Source organism: Oncorhynchus mykiss, chromosome 5 (genome assembly GCF_013265735.2).
Source record: "Oncorhynchus mykiss isolate Arlee chromosome 5, USDA_OmykA_1.1, whole genome shotgun sequence".
NCBI classification, from domain to species: Eukaryota; Metazoa; Chordata; class Actinopteri; order Salmoniformes; family Salmonidae; genus Oncorhynchus; species Oncorhynchus mykiss.
This window is the reverse complement of record NC_048569.1, coordinates 41,037,405-41,052,100: the sequence shown is the minus strand read 5'-3', so window position 1 is coordinate 41,052,100 and position 14,696 is coordinate 41,037,405. Positions and strand designations below refer to the sequence as shown.

General features: G+C 42.3%; 1 protein-coding gene across 1 annotated transcript in view; it reads left to right on the top strand.

Moving 5' to 3' along the window:
- Positions 1 to 2,808: 2,808 nt before the first annotated feature.
- Positions 2,809 to 14,696, top strand: part of LOC110523826 (torsin-4A) — a 21,475-nt gene continuing 9,587 nt past the window's right edge. The window contains exon 1 of the mRNA XM_021602878.2: positions 2,809 to 3,013. The gene's annotated coding sequence lies outside the window, so the exon portion shown is untranslated. The remainder of the gene's footprint in view (positions 3,014 to 14,696) is intronic.

The window sequence follows — 14,696 nt, the reverse complement described above, 5'->3', positions numbered from 1 at the left end:
AAATTTATTGCCACTGGGGCCCACCAGTGTAACTGCTAAACTGCTTGGGTTTACTAACTAATTAGTTCTAGTAGCTATGTTGACAATGACGTTAGCTAATATGGTGACAACGATTTAGGCTGTGTGTAGCGGTTAGCGGTTATGATATGAAGGTTTGGCCTGGAACGTTTTTTTTTGCCTGGTCACAGACAGCTGATGTGTTGTGCACTGAAGTCCACAAGCGAAGGGAAAAGGTGAGAGGAGGAGAGCGCGTAGATGGGAGAAGGAATTATACAACGATCACAGGGATCATGCTGTTTGTATGTGGCTGCTATGAAAGTGAACTGTGTTTGCGTGTGATCATGGTGTATTCTTTCCACCGATTCTGTAAAAAAAAAAAAATCTTCAATGGAAGCAAACGTAACAAAATGGGGATAAACATACTTGAATTTGTCCAATAGAAACTCTCGTTTGCAACTGTTGGACTAATGAGTACACCCTATATCAGCTAGATGCAGGCAAGTGTGTGCAAGGTGGTATTGAATGTGTCAATGTTTGTCACCTTAATTACTCAAATATCTTTCGACCTGTGCACATACGTTGTGAACCTATCAATGTTGCATTGAACTGGGTGAATGGAATATGAATGGCAGTCATCTAATATGCTGTAATAGAAATAAAGCCATGATCATAATTTTTTTTTTATTACCTCCTTTCATCTTAAACGGCATCGACCTCCACTGGTGGGTGTCAAACGAGTTTGTATGAGTTGCTAACATGTTGGTCTGAAGTAAAGGTGTTCAGTTTAATTGCACAACAAGCCTCCGTGCATTTGTAACAGTGTTGTTTTACAAGTTCCTCAAAGGTTCATGATTGTCAAAATTAAGACTTCCTAGAAAGGGCCTCCTTTTAAATGATACTTTATTTACCACCCACACAGTCTGCTCAGTCACTTCTGTGTGACTTCTGTGTAAAGGGAACGAAAAGATGGTAAATTAAGCTGTCAGGTTAAAGAAAGTAAACTATAAACTGTGAGTCATAGAGTCAAGCCCAGAACTATGAGATTTGCCAGTGAGAGAACAATGCTACAGTAGCTTGGGTTGTGGTTATTTCCATGTGACAGACACGTACAGTGTATATATATATATATATATATATATATATATATATATATATATATATATATATATATACAGAGTGTGGTACATTTTCTAGGAAGATATTTCAATACCATTATAACTCACTTCCTGAATTGAAAACTAAATTGACCCCAACCTTGAAGGAGATTAACCTTTTCTCTGATCCTTAAGATATTATAGTGAAGGCAAGACAAGGTTAACTCAGTGGTTACTTACAAAAAAAGAGATTTGCAATATTCTTAATCTACACATAAAACACACTGACCCTTTTCCTGTTACAAAACGACCACACCAAGCCTAAACTCATTAACATACACTCATTAAAGGCCCAGTGCAGTCAAACATTTGATTTTTCTGTGTTTTACTTATTTCCCCATACTATGAGTTTGGAATAATACTGTGAAATTGTGAAAATGGTGATATTGCCCTTTTAGTGTAAGAGCTGTCTGAAAAGACTGCCTGAAATTTCAGCCTGTTTCTGTGGGATGGAGTTTTGGCCTGCCTGGTGACGTCACCATTAATAGACCATTAAGAAAGAGAGTTCCAAACCTCTCTGCCAGTAACAGCTGTTTTCAGGTTTCCCAGACAGTCCTAGCAAATTCTTGCTAGAAAAATTGCTCTTGGTAAGAAGCTATTTCTGTTTCTTTTCACCATTCTGATTGAAAACAATCACAGTAATTACTCAGAAATGATTTGACATTGAGATAAAAAAAAGAAATGGCTGCATTGGACCTTTAATAACACACAGACATTCTACTACTACCCAAACTTGCTAATAAGACACTCACACCCTCTCAGAATGAATATCACTTTGTTTCCTGAATTGTTCTCTTTAGCAGCATCATGATCATTTGGGACATTAACACAGAGGCATTCTGAAGGATGAGGAGAGGTAGACAATAGACGTGGTGTTAAAAGGTATGTTGCCTGGGGCTAGTGCAAGCTATTTCAATCACAGGACAAAAACGCAAACTTTTGTGGAATGTAACCTATTGTATGAAATGGATTTGGAGGGAACCTAATCCTGTGACGTTTTTGTTATCGTTTTATTTACACAGAAACGACTTACAATAGCAGAAAATAACTCAAGGGGAGAGCCCATATTGTATTAAAGGTTGTCCTTGTTCACAACCATGACAACCATTCATAAGAACATGGTCACTGACTGACTCGTGACTTAAACATGCAAAACGACACCGGGCGTAATATTGACCTTCTTTCCATGGGCTCTCTGCTACCAACTATCTATGTCATATACTCCATTATTGTTACGATTGGTTATTATATGACAAAATTCTCTCCTTGAGCTCTTGGCTACCAATCATCACGTTCACATAGATCTTACGTTATGAAGGCCCTAATAGTTTTCCCACTGCTTGGGTGTCGGTCTCCTCTTCTCATATTTGCTGTGAGGCAAATAACATAAAATATGCAAATATTTATCCCACCACCCAGCAGAGGACCTCTAACAAAGTAAACAAATTAATTAAACAAAGTTATCCATGACTGCAGGCTGGGAGTAAAGGTCATTAGGTGCATGACTAGGAGGAGAGTCACAATAGCCTGATTTTCACTCTCATCTCAACAACATGAATGGAAGAGCCGGAGGGGGGAGATAGTGGGTGGAAAGACAAAAAGAGAGAGAGAGAGAGAGTGAAAGAGAGAGAAAAAGAGAAAAAGAGGAAGGAAGAGGAGGAGTCTGCAAAGGCCAGAAGCAGGAATTGGGAGGGTGAGAGAGAGATAGGAGTGGTATTGTAGTTGATCTGAAACCAGCTCACTATTCAGTGATAGAGTTCCACAGAAGGAGTTTACTGTTCTCTCCCCACAAAACTCATGGAGCGAGCCTAGTGAAGAACTCAGTCTATAGGAGGCTTGGTATTACCCATACGTTCAAGGTAAGCAGACTGGTTTTCCAGAATTTCTCTTTCTGCATTCTATTCTCCTCCTCTTCCCTCTCCTATTCCTCCCCTTCCTTGCTTACATGGTTTTCTGGGTGAGGTATTTGCAGATGTGTTTCTAGGCCTCTGGCCAGCTTCACACACACACTCTCTCGCTCTCTCTCTCTCTCTCTCTCACACTCACTCACTCACTCACTCACTCACTATCAGGGTTAGAAAAGCTTCCACCTAAAACACTTGAAAATCTATATTCAGCAATGGAAACAGGTTGTGAAGTGTGAAGTGAGATCTAGTGTGTTTTAGAGTCATTCAAAAAACAAGCCACAAACTTCTGGTTTCTGCCTTACATAAGAAAACCTATATGTTACACAAGACACAGAGGAACATTTATGCTACTCTCTATTTCAGTGTGTGTGTGTGTGAGCTAGGAAGGAAATGTAGTCAGCAGAGAGCAGCGAGGGTCTGGGAGAGGGACAGAAAGCTTCTGGAATGCAGCCAGGGAAAGGCTCTAGAACAGGGCTCTCCAAAGCTGTTCCTGGAGAGCTACCTCCTGTTGATTTTCACTCCAACACTAATCTAGCACACCTGATTCTAATAATTATCTTGTTGATAAACTGAATTAGGTTAGTTACAACTGGGGGGCGAAAACCTACAGGAGGGTAGGTCTCCAGGAACAAGGTTAGAGAGCCCTGCTGTACAATGTGTGGAATGGAGACATCACCTCTCAGGCCGCTCGCTACCTGTACATGTGAAGGCAACCTGGACTCGGGGGTAGACGTAACATATCAAAAGTAAATCTATCTCACTCCATTTAGTATATGTTATGTTTTGTATGGTACGCAGCAAATTGGCCGGTGTAACCTAGTGTTGATTTTTCAGTGTAACATTTCTAGTGTTGATTCAGGTGTTAAATGAACTCTATAAGTGTTAAAATAACACTCATTGGTGTAAAACAACCCTAGTGTTGGTGTTAATAACCAGCGTTAAAGGTAAACCACGCCCACCATTATCATGTTTCTCAGCATGCTCTATTGCAGGTAGATTTTTGGAATTGTATTGTTTGTTTCAATATGTATGTTTTTGCATGTACATTAATTGATGAATTAATGTTATGCTACTCAAATACACATAACATATATTTTTCTAAACTAATCCAATATGTTACTTATTGCCCCCATTATTGAAAAGTCTGTTTCAGTTTACAGTGGCTTGCGAAAGTATTTACCCTCCTTGGCATTTTTCCTATTTTGTTGCCTTACAACCTGGAATTAAAATAGATTTTTTTGGGGGGTTCATATAATTTGATTTACACTACATGCCTATCACTTTGCAAAATATTTTTTATTGTGAAACAAACAAGAAATAATACAAAAAAACTTGAGAATGCATAACCAGCTCCTTCAAGGCAAAACTGCTCCAGCTCTTTCAAGTTGGATGGGTTCAGCTGGTGTACAGCAATCTTGAAGTCATACCACAGATTTTCAATTGGATTGAGGTCTGGGCTTTGACTAGGCCATTCCAAGACATTTAAATGTTTCCCCTTAAACCACTCAAGTGTTGCTTTAGCAGTATGCTTAGGGTCATTGAAGGTGAACCTCCATCCCCGTCTCAAATTTCTGGAAGACTGAAACAGGTTTCCCTCAAGAATGTCCCTGTATTTAGCGCCATCCATCATTCCTTCAATTCTGACCAGTTTCCCAGTCCCTGCCGATGAAAAACATCCCCACAGCATGATGCTGCCATGACCATGCTTCACTGTGGGATGGTATTCTAGGGGTGATGAGAGGTGTTGGGTTTGCGCCAGACATAGCGTTTTCCTTGATGGCCAAAAAGCTAAATTTAGCCTCAACTGACCAGAGTACCTTCTTCCATATGTTTGGGGAGTCTCCCACATGCCTTTTGGCGAATACTAAACGTGTTTGTTTATTTTTATCTTTAAGCAATGGCTTTTTTCTGGCCACTCTTCTGTAAAGCCAAGCTCTGTGGAGTGTACAGCTTCAAGTGGTCCTATGGACAGATACTCCAATCTCCACTGTGGAGCTTTGCAGCTCCTTCAAGGTTATCTTTGGTCTCTTTGTTGCCTCTCTGGTTATTGCCCTCCTTGCCTGGTCCGTGAGTTTTGGTGGGCGGACCTCTCTTGGCAGGTTTGTTGTGGTGTCATATTATTTCATTTTTTAAATAATGGATTGAATGGTGTTCTGTGGGATGTTCAAAGGTTTTGATATTTTTTTATAACCAAACCCACAACTTTGTCCCTAACCTGTTTGGAGAGCTCCTTGGTCTTCGTGGTGCCCCTTGCTTAGTTGTGTTGCAGTCTCTGGGGCCTTTCAGAACAGGCGTATATATATATAATGAGATCATGTGACACATCATGTGACACTTAGATTGCACACGGGGACTTTATTTAACGAACAAATAGCGTCATGAGTGGTCACTACAATTCACTCGAAAGTCCAGGCAGAAGAATGGTTTACTCTGCAGTGTGTTAATTTAATAGTGAAAAGTGTGGACTCCTATAGACACTGGACGAGTTTTAAGTTTGACACACTCTCGATGTTGAAAAAACACTGGAAAAATTGCTGGGTATGTATTCGTTTGTTGATGTTAATCATCTATTTCGTATGATATGTTAAGAATTCAAATTCTAATGATATGTTATGAATTGCAATTTGTGCAATATGTAACGAATTTGCAATACATACAGTTCAAGTTGGAAGTTTACGTACACTTAAGTTGTCATTAAAACTCGTTTTACAACCACCCCACAAATTTCTTGTTAACAAACTATAGTTTTGGCAAGTCAGTTAGGACATATACTTTGTGCATGACACAAGTAGTTTATCCAACAATTGTTTACAGACAGATTATTTGTCTTATAATTCACTGTATCACAATTCCAGTGGGTCAGAAGTTAACATACACTAAATTGACTCCTTTAAACAGCTTTCAGAAAATGATGTCATGGCTATAGAAGCTTCTGATGGGCTAATTGACATAATTTGAGTCAATTGGAGGTGTACCTGTGGATGTATTTCAAGGCCTACCTTCATACCCAGTGCCTCTTTGCTTGACATCATGGGGAAATCAAAAGAAATCAGCCAACACCTCACAAGTCTGGTTCATTTTTAGGAGCAATTTCCAAATGACTGAAGGTACCACGTTCATCTGTACAAACAATAGTACGCAAGTATAAACACCATGGGACCACGCAGCCGTCATACCGCTCAGGAAGGAGACGCATTCTGTCTCCTAGAGATGAACGTACTTTGGTGTGAAAAGCGCAAATCAATCCCAGAACAACAGCAAAGGACCCTGTGAAGATGCTGAAAGAAACAAGTACAAATGTATATATATCCACAGTAAAACGAGTCCTATATCGAAATAACCTGAAAGGCCGCTCAGCAAGGAAGAAGCCACTGCTCCAAAACCGCCATCAAAAGCCAGACAACGGTTTGCAACTGCACATTGGGACAGAGATCGTACCTTTTAGAGAAATATCCTCTGGTCTGATGAAACAAAAATGAAAAAGGGGAAGGCTTGCAAGCCGAAGAACACCATCCCAACCGTGAAGCACGGGGGAGGCAGCATCATGTTGTGGGGGGGGATTTGCTGCAGGAGGAACTGGTGCACTTCACAAAATAGATGGCATCATGAGGGAGGAAAATTATGTGGATGTATTGAAGCAACATCTCATCATCAGTTAAAACTTGGTCGCAAATGGGTCTTCCAAATGGACAATGACCCCAAGCATGCTTCCAAAGTTGTGCCAAAATGGCTTAAGGACAACAAAGTCAATGTATTGGAGTGGCCATCACAAAGCCCTGACCTCAATCCTATAGAAAATGTGTGGGCAGAACTGAAAAAGTGTGTGTGAGCAAGGAGGCCTACAAACCTGACTCAGTTACACCAGCTCTGTCAGGAGTAATGGGCCAAAATTCACCCAACTTATTGTGGGAAGCTTGTGGAAGGCTACTCGAAACGTTTGACTCAAGTTAAGCAATTTATAAGCAATGCTACCAAATACTAATTGTGTGTATGTAAACTTCTGACCCACTGGGAATGTGATGAAAGAAATATTAGCTGAAATAAATCATTTTCTATACTATTATTGACATTTCACATTCTTAAAATAAAGTGGTGATCCTAACTGACCTAAGTGCAGGGAATTTTTACTAGGATTAAATGTCAGGAACTGTGAAAAACTGAGTTTAAATGTATTTGGCTAAGGTGTATGTAAACTTCTGACTTCAACTGTATATTTGAACGTTCTTTTTGGCCCAGAGTACAAACTTTTGATTTATTGTTATTTTTTTATTATTACTACTGAACCTACATTCTTAAAAACTAAAACAGAGAAAGCGTACTTTTTTTTTTAGGAAAAGCCATAAGAGTGAAAAACACGATGGAATGGGGGACTAAGGGATGGGTAAAGAGAAGAGTAGAAAACTATTTTTGCTGAAATAACCACTTCCTTTTGTGACTAGAGTCTAATACTTCCTGTGGCACACATCACATCATCGGGTATGATAGGTCACCAAAAAGGATTATGAAGTGTGCCAGCCCTTGCAGTCCCAAAATATATCTGAGCCTAGAAGAAAGTCTTTGTCCTCAGGCCTGGAGGGAAGCCAAAGTAATTCCGTTACCCAAGAGTGGTAAAGCAGCCTTTACTGGTTCTAACAGCAGACCTATAAGCTTGCTGCCAGCTCTTAGCAAACTGTTGGAACAATTGTGTTTGACCAAATACAATGCTATTTCTCTGTAAACAAGTTAACAACAGACTTTCAGCATGCTTATAGAGAAGGGCACTCAACATGTACTGCACTGACACAAATGACTGATTGGTTGAAAGAAATAGATTATAAAAAGATTATGTGAGCTGTACTGTTAGATTTCAGTGCAGCCTTTGATATTATTGATCATAACCTGTTGTTGAAAAAACTTAAGTGCAAGAGCTTTTCAACCTCAGCTCTGAATCCAAGAGATGGCAATCTATCTAATAGAACTCAAATGGTTTTCTTTAATGGAAGCGTCTCTAATGTCAAACATGTAAAGTGTAGTGTACCGCAGGGCAGCTCTCTAGGCCCTTTACTATTTTCTATTTTTTACCAATGACCTGCCACTGGCATTAAACAAAGCATGTGTGTCCATGTATGCTGATGATTCAACCATATACACATCAGCAACCACAGCTAATGAAGTCAACTCAAAGAGTTGCAGTCTGTTTTGGAATGGGTGGCCAGTAATAAACTGGTCCTGAACATCTCTAAAACTAAGAGCATTGTATTTGGTACAAATCATTCCTTAAGTGCTAAACCTCAGCTGAATCTGGTAATGAATGGTGTGGCTGTTGAACAAGTTGAGGAGACTAAATAACTTGGTGTTACCTTAGATTGTAAACTGTCATGGTCAAAACATATAGATTCAATGGTCACAAAGATGGGGAGAGGTCTAGCTGTAATAAAGAGATGCTCTGCTTTTTTGACACCACACTCCAAAAAAGCAAGTTCTTCAGGCTCTAGTTTTGTCTAATCTTGATTATTGTCCAGTCGTGTGGTCCAGTGCTGCAAGGAAAGACCTAGTTAGCTGCAGCTGGCCCAGAACAGAGCGGAACATTTTGCTCTTAATTGTAATCAGAGGGCTGATATAAATACTATGCATGCCGGTCTCTCTTGGCTAAGAGTTGAGGAGAGACTGACTGCATCACTTCTTCTTTTTATAAGAAGCATTAATGTGTTAAAAATCCCAAATTGTTTGCTTAGTCAACTTACACACAGCTCTGACACGCACACTTATCCCACCAGACATGCCGACAGGGGTCTTTTCATAGTCCCCAAATCCAGAACAAATTCAAGAAAACGTACAGTATTAAATAGAGCCCTTATTGTATTGAACTTCCTTCTCATATTGCTCAAATAAACAGCAAACCTGGTTTCAAAAAACAGATAAAGCAACACCTCGCAGCACAACACCTCTCCACTATTTGACCTAGATAGTTTGTGTGTATGCATTAATATGTAGGCTACATGTGCATTTTTAAATAATGTATATAGTTCTGTCCTTGAGTTGTTCTTGTCTAATGATGTTCTGTATTAAGTCATTCTGTATTATGTTTCATGTTTTGTGTGGACCCCAGGAAGACTAGCTGCTGCTTTTGCAACAGCTAATGGGGATCCTAATAAAATACCAAAATAGAAGTGGGGGAGAATTTAGGCAGGCAAGAAAATGGTCTTGCTGAAATCCCCGCCGCTTCTAATTTCCTTAATTTTGTGGCTAGAGTCAAATACTTTCTCTGGCACACACTACTGTTCAACATGATCTACCAAAATTATTCAGAAGTATGCCAGGCCTTGCAATCCCGCGATAGAAGGAGGGGGAGAATTTTTGCAAGCAAGAAAATAGCCTTGCCGAAATCCTCCCCCCCTTCTAATTTCCTTAATTTTGTGGCTAGAGTCAAATACTTTCTATAGAACAGACTTCACGTCAGGATAGGCAACCGAAATGAATAATTAATGTATGTGTGTTATACTTAACATAGAGGGAGTAAAATGTAGACAAGCAATAAACATTTCTGAACAGCTACTGATCGAATAAGACATGAGAAATTATGAATTTTGGCAAAAATATTTATTTATAGACTAATACACTTGAAACAAATAGCCAAACCGAAAACGGCAGACATTACTAGTGCCTCCCCCGCTATCAAACAGACATAAAAAAAAATGAAATGAAACGCAGCCGAACATGATCAGGAATCTCAACTAGCAAGCAAGTTGCAGCAATGAAGAATTGAGTGCAAAACAGGGCAGGGGGAGCTTTTCGGCACAACACCGGATCTGACAGGGAGAAACAGTGGATGTCAGACCAAAGCGGGGAGACATCAAAGCCCTGTTTTTGCTGTTTGGGGACAGGACATTCACAGCAGACCTGCCGTTACAAGGAGTTCCAATGCAGAGCGTGCCAGAAGACTGGACATCTTGAAAGGGCTTGCAATGGGGAGAGTATCTGCTGGGAACAGCACGTTCTCTAAGCAACGCTCTCAAACAGCGCACTAATCCAGTGAAGGAGACACGCTACTTGACAACAGATCAAGTTGAGGAGGCAGAACTGCTATTGCCTGCAGGCTCCAGCACAGTCGGAAATCACCAGTCAGAAAAGGACTTGGAACTTTTGTGTGTGTAGTAGTGTGTAGTGATCGTGAGTATGTGAAACCTTTCATGGTCATGGTGAGATGTAACTGGAAAAGATGAAGATGGAGGTAGATACTGGGGCTGCCGTGTCTATTGTCTCAGAGAAGCTGTACAACAGCAGATTTAAGAAGCATAAACTGCAACCATGTGATGTTGTTTTGAGGACTTACTCAGCTCAGCCGATTCAGTTATTGGGACAGCTGGAGGTTAAAGTGAAATGTGGTACTCAGGTGTTACCACCACCTCTATTAGTGTCAAAGGGGAAGGGTCCTACGCTAATGGGGAGGAACTGGATTCAACAGCTCAAATTAGACTGGTCAAGAGTGAACTATGTGTCAGACCCAGTTGCACAGCTGTGCGATAAATATGCTGCAGTATTTAGTGATCAACTGGGTGTGGTAAAGGGAGTTAAAGCTAAAATTCAAGTGTCAGAGAAAGCTGTTCCAAAGTTTTGTAAGGCTAGACCTGTGCCTTATGCACTCAGAGAGGCAGTAGACAAACAGCTTACAGAGCTAGAAAAACAAGGAGTGTTTTTCTAGCTCTGGTTTGCATTCCAAAGACAAACGGGGGTGTCAGAATATGTCATGATTACAAGGTGACTGTAAATGCATGGGTGGATGTGGAACAGTACCCCTTACCAAAGACCCAGGACTTGTTTGCTACTCTAGCCGGGGGGTAAACAGTTCACAAAGTTAGACCTTACACAGGCCTACCAGCAAGTGGAGGTAGATCAAGAGAAAGCATTTCCTGACTATAAACACATTGAAGGGTTTATACCAGATGAATAGACTGCCTTATGGAGTATCAAACGCTCCAGCTATATTCCAACGTATTATGGACCAGGTCCTGCAGGGTTTACCTGGGGTTGTGTGCTTTCTAGGTGGCATTCTTATCACAGGGAAATTGGCTGAGGACCACTTACAGAACGTAGAAGCGGTGTTAAAGAGGCTGCAAGGGCGTGGGTTAAGAGTAAACAGGGACAAGTGTGCATTTTTTCAGTCTAGTGTCACTTAGGTCACAGGATAGACAAACAGGGGCTACATCCAGTGCAGGACAAGACTGAAGCCATAGCAAAGGCTCCAACTAACGTGACAGAGCTCTGAGCATATCTGGCTCTACTTACCTACTATGGCAAGTTCATGGAGAATCTCTCTACTTGCATCAAACCCATGACAGAGCTCTTACATAAAGGTAGACCTTGGGGGGGGGGGGGGGGGGGGGGGGGGTCAGAGAGCCATCCAAACTATCGAGTGTCATTTTTAGATGTACTTTTCATTGGCACAGCCAGGGAAACTACCAAGGACAAGGGTTTTGCAAAAGTGAGGCACTTTACACTTACAGTAATCATGTTACTGATCCTGAACTAAAGCCTTATTAGGTGAGAAGGGCTGAGCTCACTGTAGAAAGTGATTGTGTGTTATGGGGTATGAGAGCGGTGGTGCCGGCTACTCTACAGAGGGACTTACCGAAGGAGCTACATGAAAACCACTGGGGCATGGTCAAAATGAAAGCTCTTGCAAGGAGCCACTTTTGCCGGCCCAGGTTAGACTCAGACATAGAAGACATGATAAGGAGATGCCAGGTGTCAGTCTAATAGACATATGCCGAACCTTGCACCAGTGCATCCTTGGAAATAGCCTGAGAGGCCCCGGCAGCACAGCCATATAGATTTTGCTCAAAAGGGAAAGCACCCGTTCTTAGTAGTTACGGATGGCAAGAAGTAATATCGTTTTATATATCGTTTTCCTCTATTTTTTTCGTATATATTTTAATATCACTGCAAGGACTGCATATACTCTCCGGCAACCGTCTCACCCAATGTGGTACGGATCTGCAATTTTTATACTTTAGAACCGAAACTCACATCAGAAGCTAGTTAGCTAACTAGCTAGTAGTCAATTAGCCATTGCTAGCGGTCTTCACCATTAACTAGGACATCAGCCAGCCTCAGCTCGGACAATACCTGCCAGTCTGCACGTGCGATATCAACCCAGAGCATATCGGACTTCTTTTTCTGAACCAAATCTCCGGATTCCTACCGCAAACTCTGAACCTTTACGCCGGATCATCGTAGCTAGCTGGCTACTATCCGATCTCTGTCCTGAAGCAAGCATCAGTTAGCCTTGAGCTAGCCTCAAGCTAGGCCCTTCTCCCGGCTGGCCGAAGAGGTCCACCAGCTAATTCTTGGGCTACAATACCTCTTTTGCCAATTGGTCTGGACCCTTTACTGCCGACACGGAGCCCCGCCGATCCATCATAACTGGTCTGCCGACGTAATAGCCCGAGGTAGCTTCAACAGGCTCTTCCATTGTGACATCGCCAAAGCCCCACCTGCTAGCCCCGGCCCGCTAGCTGTCTGAATCGCCGCGTAGTAGCAACTACTGAATCGGCTCCCTGACTCACCTATTGCTACTCTCTGGACCCTATGATCACTTGGCTACACATGCCCCTCCCTAATGTCAATAAGCCTTGTCTATTGCTGTTTATTATTGTCTTATTTCACTGTAGAGCCCCCAGCCCAGCCCAATATGCCTTAGATAGCTCATTTGTCCCACCCCCCACATGCGGTGACCTCACCTGGCTTAACTGGTTCCTCTAGAGACAAAACCTCTCTCCTAGTCACTCAATGCCTAGGTTTACCTCCACTGTAGTCACATCCTACCGTACCCTTGTCTGTACATTATATTCTTCCAGGCCCAGAAATCTGCTCCTTTTACTCTCTGTTCTGAACGCACTAGACGACCAGTTCTTATAGCCTTTAGCCGTACCCTTATCCTACTCTTCCTCTGTTCCTCTGGTGATTTAGATGTTAACACAGGCCCTGCAGCCTCCAGCACCACTCCCATTCCCCAGGCGCTCTCTTTTGTTGACTTCTGTAACCGTAAAAGCCTTGGTTTCATGCATGTTAACATCAGAAGCCTCCTCCCTAAGTTTGTATTATTCACTGCTTTAGCACACTCCGCCAACCCTGATGTCCTAGCCGTGTATGAATCCTGGTTTAGGAAGGCCACCAAATATCCTGAAATTTCCATCCCCAACTACAACATTTTCCGACAAGATAGAACTGCCAAAGGGGTTGGAGTTGCAATCTACTGCAGATATAGTCTGCAGAGTTCTCATACTATCCAGGTCTGCGCCCAAACAATTCAAGCTTCTAGTTAAAAAAATCCACTTTTCCAGAAACAAGTCTCTCACCGTTGCCGCTTGTTATAGACCCCCCTCAGCCCCCAGCTGTGCCCTGGACACCATATGTGAATTCACTGCCCCCCATCTATCTTCAGAGTTCGTATTGTTAGGTGACCTAAACTGGGATATGCTTAACAAGCCGGCCGTCCTACAATCTAAGCTAAGTGCCCTTAATCTAACACAAATTATCAAGGAACCTACCATGTACAACCCCAAATACGTAACCATGAGCACCCTCTCAGATATCATCCTGACCAACTTGCCCTCTAAATACACCTCTGCCGTCTTCGACCAAGATCTCAAATTTGCACCCTGTAGCACTAATTCCAAAAGGTTTTGGGACACTGTAAAGTCTATGGAGAATAAGAGCATCTCCTCCCAGCTGCCCACTGCACGGAGGCTAGGTGTCACTACTGATAAATCTACAATATTCGATCATTTCAATAAGCATTTTTCTACAGCTGGCCATGCTTTCCACCTGGCTACCCCTACCCCGGCCAACAGCTCGGCACCCCCTGCAGCAACTTGCCCAAGTCCCCCCCCCCCCCCCCCCGCTTCTCCTTCACCCAAATTCAGATAGCTGCAAAATCTGGATCCCTACAAATCAGCTGGGCTAGACAATCTGGACCCTCTCTTTCTAAAATTATCCACCACAATTGTTGCAAGCCCTATTACTAGCATGTTCAACCTCTCTTTCGTATCGTCTGAGATCCCCAAAGTTTGGAAAGCTGGCGCAGTCATCCCCCTCTTCAAAGGAGGTGACACTCTAGACCCAAACTGTTATAGACCTATATCCATCCTGCCCTGCCTTTCTAAAATCTTCGAAAGCCAAGTTAACAAACAGATCAACGACCATTTCAAATCCCACCGTACCTTCTCCACGATGCAATCTGGCTTCCGAGCTGGTAATGGGTGCACCTCAGCCACGCTCACGGTCCTAAACTATATCATAACCGCCATCAATAAAAGACAGTACTGTGCAGCCGTCTTCATCAACCTGGCCAAGGCTTTTCAATCACTGCATTCTTATCGGCAGACTCAATAGCCGTGGTTTCTCAAATGACTGCCTCGCATGGTCCACCAACTACTTCTCAGATCAGTGTGTCAAATCGGAGGGCCTGTTGTCCGGACCTCTGGCAGTCTCTATGGGGTGCCACAGGGTTCAATTCTCGGGCTGACTCTTTTCTCTGAACATATCATTGATGTCGCTCTTGCTGCTGGTGATTCTCTGATCCACCTCCTAGCAGGCGACACCGTTCTGTATACATCTGGACCTTCTTTGGACACTGTGTTAACAAACCTCCAAC